Raw genomic sequence first — 7,500 nt, 5'->3', positions numbered from 1 at the left:
TGCTTATTGGTTGAATAGTGGTCAATAAGAATATAATCAAACCAACTTTAAAAAATAAAAAGGGAGTTACTTATGCCGCACCTTATATACTATTGACATGTTACTCGTTTGAAAAAAAAATAATAATAAATAATTTTTTTTTTTGGCTATCTATAGAGTTGTCCACTGACGAGAATTCAAATAAATTCTTACTGATATGTTATTCGTTTGAAAAAGAAAGAAATAAGTATAAGAAAGTTTAGACTATCTATAGAGTTGTCCACAGACGAGAATTCAAATAAATTCAAATTCCCTCTATGGCAAAGTGATAACAAACAAAAAAAAGGCCCAATGTAATACCACCAAAAATTTTGTTTCACAACGGGGAAACAATGTCAGTTCTCCCATCCGAGTCAGTAAGGTTTCATAATTGAGATTGTCCCTCTTTGTGCCTAACTTTTCCGCCACGCGTCACGTTATAGGGGAAGAATTTTTCTCGTTTTAGTATCACGAATATCCTGTGTTGTTCCGTTTGTAATTCACACTTGTGTCTCACAATCAAGATACAATTTGCCGTGCTTTATATGGTTAATTATTTTCGCATGCAGGGGACGATTCTTCATCTCGTAACTTTTATTCATGTAAAACATTCTAGCTGTTGTTATTTATTTCAAATATGTTCTCTTTGAACTTACCATTAAAATCTTGTTTTGAAAACTTCTCCATTATTTATACTATTCTTCCTTCACTGCTTATATCCTCCTCCTTTCACACCTCCCCTTCTTCACCCTCTTTTCATGCTGCTAATTCTCCTTCTCCTCCTCCTTCTCCTCCTCCTCCTCTTCCTTCTCCGTCTCCTGCTCCTCCTCATCTTCCTGCTCTTCTTCCTTCCGTTTCTCTTCCTGCTATTACTACTTATTATCTTTGTCTTCTTTTTCCTCCTCCTCCTCCCCCCCTCCTCCTCCTCCTCCCCTCCTCCTCCTCCTCTTCCCCCTCCTCCTCCTCCTCCTCCTTCTCCGTCTCCTGCTCCTCCTCATCTTCCTGCTCCTCTTCCTTCCGTTTCTCTTCCTGCTATCACTACTTATTTTCTTTGTCTTCTTTCCTCTCCTCCTCCTTCTCCTTCTCCTCCTCCTCCTCTTCCTCTATCTCCTCATCTTGCTACTCGTCTTCTTCCACCTCTTACATTTTATTCCTTCACCTACCTCTCTACCTCCTATCTCTCGTCCTCGTATTACTCCAACTTCTCTTCTCTTCCTACTTCTCCTCCTCCAGTCCATCCTCCTCTTGCTCTTCTTCTTCTTTTTCTCCTCCTCCTCCTCCTCCTCCTACTCTTTCCATTTCTGTTGCTGTTATTCATCTTATTCCTCCTCCTCCTCCTCCGTTTCCCATTTCTCCCTCTCATCCCCCTTTTCCTTCTTCTTCTCTTTTTTCTTTTTCTTTTTCTCTCTCTTCCTTGTTCTTCTATTTTTGCCTTCGTTTTGCATCCACTTAGTTCCATGCACACTTTTTGTAATTCCTAGCTCTTAAGAATCTCATTCTGTCCCCTCAATGTTTTCCTTTGTGCTGAAGCTCAATTCGGTCTTTCTAGTCCTGTCTTCTTCGAGACCCGTAATGACCAGCAATCCCGTTTTCTTTTCCCGCTCGCCTCCTTCTCAGCAAGGAAAGAGCCAATTCTTGATGCCGTCCAGCAATGGGCTTCTGCCTGGGTTCCTATTTTTGTATTTTTGTTTGTTTATCTGAGATGTGCGTTTTGGTCCATTCGTTTGCTCCTGACGACTTAAAACCCACTATGGGTTTGCACTAAGGGACAGGACTTCATTGACCTGTCGAAAATTGACAGATTCGAAGAGGTTCAGTTAAAGTATGCGGAAGTCTTCTAGGATTTCCTGAAAGGCCTCCAAGAGAACCTGAGACGACAGAAGCCTCGTTTTAGAGAAATAAGTGCGCGTAAAAACGTCGTTGGTTGATGGAAAGAAGACGTAAAATGCCGTTAATTGAGAGGAGGGGCGTGGGTGATGAAGGACTTTGCTGGCGTCGGGAACTTCCTTGAATAGAAAGGATAAAAGGGAAGGAGGAGCTGAAGAATCAGAACAGAGAGATGTTTAGATCGACGAGACCTTTGCCGAGACCCTTGCCACCGAAGTAAATGGACAGAACGGTGGGGCTCGTGAGGGGCGTGGATTGTTTGGCGAGCTCGCAGTTAAGCTTGGATATTGGCAAAGGTAATCACGGTTTTGCAATGGCAGGATCGTTTCCCATGGAGCTTTGCCATTGTGCCTTTTGCGAACTGAGTGTTTAGGATAGTAACAACAAAGGTACACGTTTGAGGCTAGTTGGAAATGTTGGGTATTTTGATCTGGTTTGTCCGTGAATAAAAAAAATTTAGTATCTAAAGTAGATTTGCGAAAAAAAGACTTCAATGATAGCCTAGTTTTGTACACGAAAATCCATGACATTCGAAATAAACGAATAGAAATTTTGTATAAGTTGATGCTCATCAGTGGTGTTCAACTTGGTCATCTCGTGTCATGTTTGCAAATTTCAGTATTTTTTTAAATGCCAGATGGGGGGTCGCCGAATTTATGAAGCGGCCTTGCTGTGGATGTGCTGTGTCTTACGACACTGCTTCTGACCCAGGGCAGTGGACAGGATGCAGGGATGACCCGTCATCCAGGAGGTGCCAAGATATGAGGGAGGGAGGAGGGTGGAGGGGAGTGGAATATATAGGAAATGGAATGGGTGGGAGTAGTTTCTATGCCTTTTTCTTTTTGGCTACCCCCCGTGTAAGGGGGAAAAAGCCTTTGGTATATGTATGTATGTAGGTTTTGTTCAGCTGATGTTTAGGCATTGAGCTGAAAATGGAATACAATCATCTGACGCCCTTTTCATCCTGGAGTCCGACTCATAAATGAAGGACCAGTGACAGGTAATTTCATTTGGTAGGTCTGCAAGATGGATTGCAAAGTTCCCCATTTTCAAAACCCGTCATCCTTCTTACTTCAATTACCAGGTGCAGCCCAGAAGGGCTGACACTTAGTCTCCAGACTTGGTTCTGGGTGTGTATCTATTACAACCCAGAGGGGCTGACACTTAGTCTCCAGACTTGGTTCTGGGTGTGTATCTATTAACTTCAACTGATCTCCACTTCCTACCAATTTTAACTGGTGATATAGAGACAGTCTCACAAAAATACAACACAGACAGCAGTAAAAAAAAAAAAAAAAAAAAATCTCAGAGAGTCTGTGTGATGTTTCGTGGACGTTGCCAGCCAGTGTGGGGCTGCGGGTTTTCAACTTGGTGAAAGTCGAGGTAACAGTTGATTGACTCTCATATGAACAGAGTTGACTTAAAAAAGGAAAACAATGATCGTTCAGATACATAGTCGTGATGAAGAGACGTTATGGTTAGGTATAGCCAAATCCTGCTTGCTGTAGAATGTGCTTAGATCTAACAGAAGTGAATAAGTCAGGCTGATGAGAATGTTCTCAAACTGCTTCTCCTAGTCTTTTTAAAGTCAGAAGATTTGCTTGATATATTTAAAGGAATCTGACAGATGAATTTAATTTCTTAAATGGGTGTCCAATCAACTTGTAGATTGTGACCCGCCAAGAGTTGAGTAAACTCATATTGGGTCAACAAGGACGTCACAGAATTGAGTAGATTAAACATGGATTGACAACGGGCTCTGTAAGATGAGGTCTAATGTTCACGTAATCATCTGTTAAAGGGAGATGAGCGGGGAAGCATCACTTTGATCCGGTCAGTGCCTCGAGTGGAAAGAGATTACCGTCGAAGAGCGGCGTCGGTAGACTAGGAATGTCCGGGATTGAGAAGTTGAGGGATTAAAGTTGAAGTTTGACACGTCTAATGATAAGGTGGGAAGTATAGTGGACTTCAGGTGTCGACACGTGACGACAACCCAAACTAAGCTTAACAGTCTTGTGGTTCTTGAAGTACCTAAACTAGGCTTAACAGTCTTGCGGTTCTTGAAGTTCGATGAGATAGCAGTTTGAGGGTCTCCGTCGTCAAGGGAGATTCAAAGAGGATAGAAAAAAATAGAAAAAGGTATAATAGGTTTTATGTCTTTGTACACATAGATAAGAAGCTGAGACCAATGTACGAGAAATTATACCTCGTTAATATTTTCATTTGATGAAGTGTTAAACAAGAGAACTGTTACTAAATATGAAAAGTATCTCACAAATTAATTGGGATAGGAAGGAGTTGAGTTTGATGAAATGTATACAAAGGATGGAAAATGTAAAGAATATATATATATATATATATATATATATATATATATATATATATATATATTATATATATATATATATATATATATATATATATATATATATATATATATATATATATATATATATATATATATATATATATATATATATATATATATATATATATATATATATATATATATATATATATATATATATATATATATATATATATATATATATATATATATATATATATATATATATATATATATATATATATATATATATATATATATATATATATATATATATATATATATATATATATATATATATATATATGAGATAGCGATGGGCATGGAAAACAAAGGTATGGTGATGTTAAAGATAAACAGTAGACAATGATGACAAAAGGTAAAGAAGAATATATTAGATAAATAAAGACAATGCAAACTTAGGAAAAAATGAAGGGATAAAATAGGTGGTCGAGAGCTAACTAGTGACAATCAAACACCTCATTTAGTTTCTGAATCAGTACAAGAGCAAACAATAATAATCTTTTATTCTATTACAATCAAAACATTTGGTAGATTAAAAATTGAGGATTAAATTTTGTATTAGCCAGATTATTGACAAAACATGAACAAGCAGTCTATTCTGCCATACAAATATAGACATGTGTCTCTGCTTGTATACACAAAAACCTCACTCTACTTACTTTTGCCTCGACTCTTCATGGGAGAAGAAACACAAAGAAGAGATTCCCCAATCCACTCGTTCCGCTCCATTTAGTTGCCTTTTACGGCGCGCAAGGGAGCTATGTGACGCTATTCTAGTCTCCCGCCGCACGTAGTAATAGACATCTACAGTTCAAGTAATAAAGAAAGTATTAACGGCATCATAAAATTGTACTCTCGGTTTCATGTTGTGTAGGGTACGATACCAGTGTTCTGTATACGGAATACAAAAGAATAAGAATTACGTAGTTGTAAGTTTTCCATCAAACATGAAGAATGTTGTTGTTGTATTTCAAATGAAACTTAATCAACTTTGCACTCATGCAATTATGTGCTGTAGTGTTTGAACTCACTCCATCAACAAGATGAATTCCCATTTCAGACAGTCAAATTTCGATAAGGATACTATAGAATCATACCAATAGACATTTACTTATCTATTTATTATTATTGTCGTAATTACTATTATTATTATTATTATTATTATTATTATTATTATTATTATTATCATTATTATTATTATTATTATTATTATTATTATTATTATTATTATTATTATTATTACCATCATCATCATCATCATCATCATCATCATCATCATCATCATCATCATCATCATCATCATCATCATCATCATCATCATCATCATCATCATCATCATCATCATCATCATCATCATCATCATTGTTATTGCTTTATTATTGTTGTTGTTGTTGTTGTTGTCGTCGTCGTCGTCGGCGGCGGTGGCGGCGGTTTACTGCAACGGACAGGGCTTACCCTAACACTTCCCACTTCGTGGGAGTTGGACTGTGATTCATATCTTCAACACAATAGGTGTGTATTCGCCTATATGGGAATACGTGTAATATCTATTTTTCTAACCTTTTTTTTGAAAGCAATTTTGTATTAATGTGGTAAGAACGAAGGGTATGTCAATATAGTTTTCATATATCGTGATTCAGTCTCAGCTGTCCCCCATAGAATATCAAGGAATTTGGTTCTGCTGAATAGAAGAGATGCAATTCAACTTCAATGATACTTCACTCGGGATGGAGTCCACTTCTAGGCCGCAGGGAACAGAATATACAAAAAACTTCGTCTTGTTTAGAGTTACTAAGTAACGCTAATGCATACCTACACAGTGTGAATATGCGTCTTGTTTTTTTCTTTGATATTTTTCCTCGTGTAGTAAACCTCATCAAAGAGCAATTGGTCTCCTACTGTTCGTCAGTTATACGTATTTCGTTGAATTTTATTGTCTTTTGTGATTGACCCGTGTTTTATAAAAAATGTAGTTGTAAAGAATTGTGTGTTGCTGTGCTTTGGCTTCAAAGAAAACTAAAAAATACGAGCTCCTGGTTCGATTCCCAAATGGTAATCTCTCACTCAATCTTTCCTAGAAGTGCCCCAGGATCTTGGGCAAAGACGAAAATCTTGTTAATATCTAAGTGACTACTTGTGCCATCTCCTGGCCTATTTTTTAGCATAAGTGTCGAGCAAAGGGGAGAATTTCATGTCTAAAACCGATAAGAATACCAGAAAGGAAGGAAGTGTATAGGATACGAATCCATTAGAGAGCATTACATCTATAAAGAAACATTATCCTAAACCAAAGCTATGGCTACGGAAAATTAATAGAATTAGCAAAGTTGAGGACGGAAAAGGAAATTGGAAAAGAGATGAGGTTGGCAAGGGTGAAGGGAAGAAAGAAATATAGGGAGGGAGAGAGAAAGGGAAGAAGGATAGAGAGTGAAGAAAGGAAGTGGAAAGGATGTGAGGGAAGGAGACAGAGATGAGGGAGGAAAATGCTTTGGAAAGCTGAGACCACAACATCCCGGCTAAGGCATGAGCAGGATGTCTCATTTCCATAACACAAGCGATGGCCCGACTGACACCTAGAAGAGCTGGAAGGCAGAAAGTGGAGAGAGATGATGAAGAGTATGGATAGAAAGGAAGAGACAATTGTTGTAAGTTATGAGTGATGAGGGCACGAATAGTTGTCAGATAAAAGTGAATGAAAAGAATAAGCAATCTATAGCGCTGCTGTTGTCAGTGAACTATGATACAGGAGCTATGAAGGGAAATGATCAGTATTGGGCTCACGGGATGTCCTCCACCCAAATTATTCTATGGTCGTTTCCGACTACTATCAGAAGTTGACCGTGCGTGAAGCTTGGACAACCAAAGAATAATTAGTGCTGTCTTAGAGAGGGAAAACATGGGTGATTAGCACGGAGAATTTTGTATCTGTCTTTTATTGTCCTCAAGAAACCATGGTTATTTATTTACCCAATATGTTGTAATACAGACACACACACATACACATACACATACACATACACATACACATACACATACACATACACATACACACATACACACATACACACATACACACACACATACACATACACACACACACACACACACACACACACACACACACACACACACACACACACACACACACACACACACACACATACACACACACCCACACACACACACAGGGCAGTCAATATTTTTTATGAGAGTAGGAGAGCCTA

This window comes from Oratosquilla oratoria, chromosome 14 (genome assembly GCF_046742065.1).
Source record: "Oratosquilla oratoria isolate Oo_2021 chromosome 14, ASM4674206v1, whole genome shotgun sequence".
Taxonomy (NCBI): Eukaryota; Metazoa; Arthropoda; class Malacostraca; order Stomatopoda; family Squillidae; genus Oratosquilla; species Oratosquilla oratoria.
Note: the sequence above shows the minus strand (reverse complement) of the source record.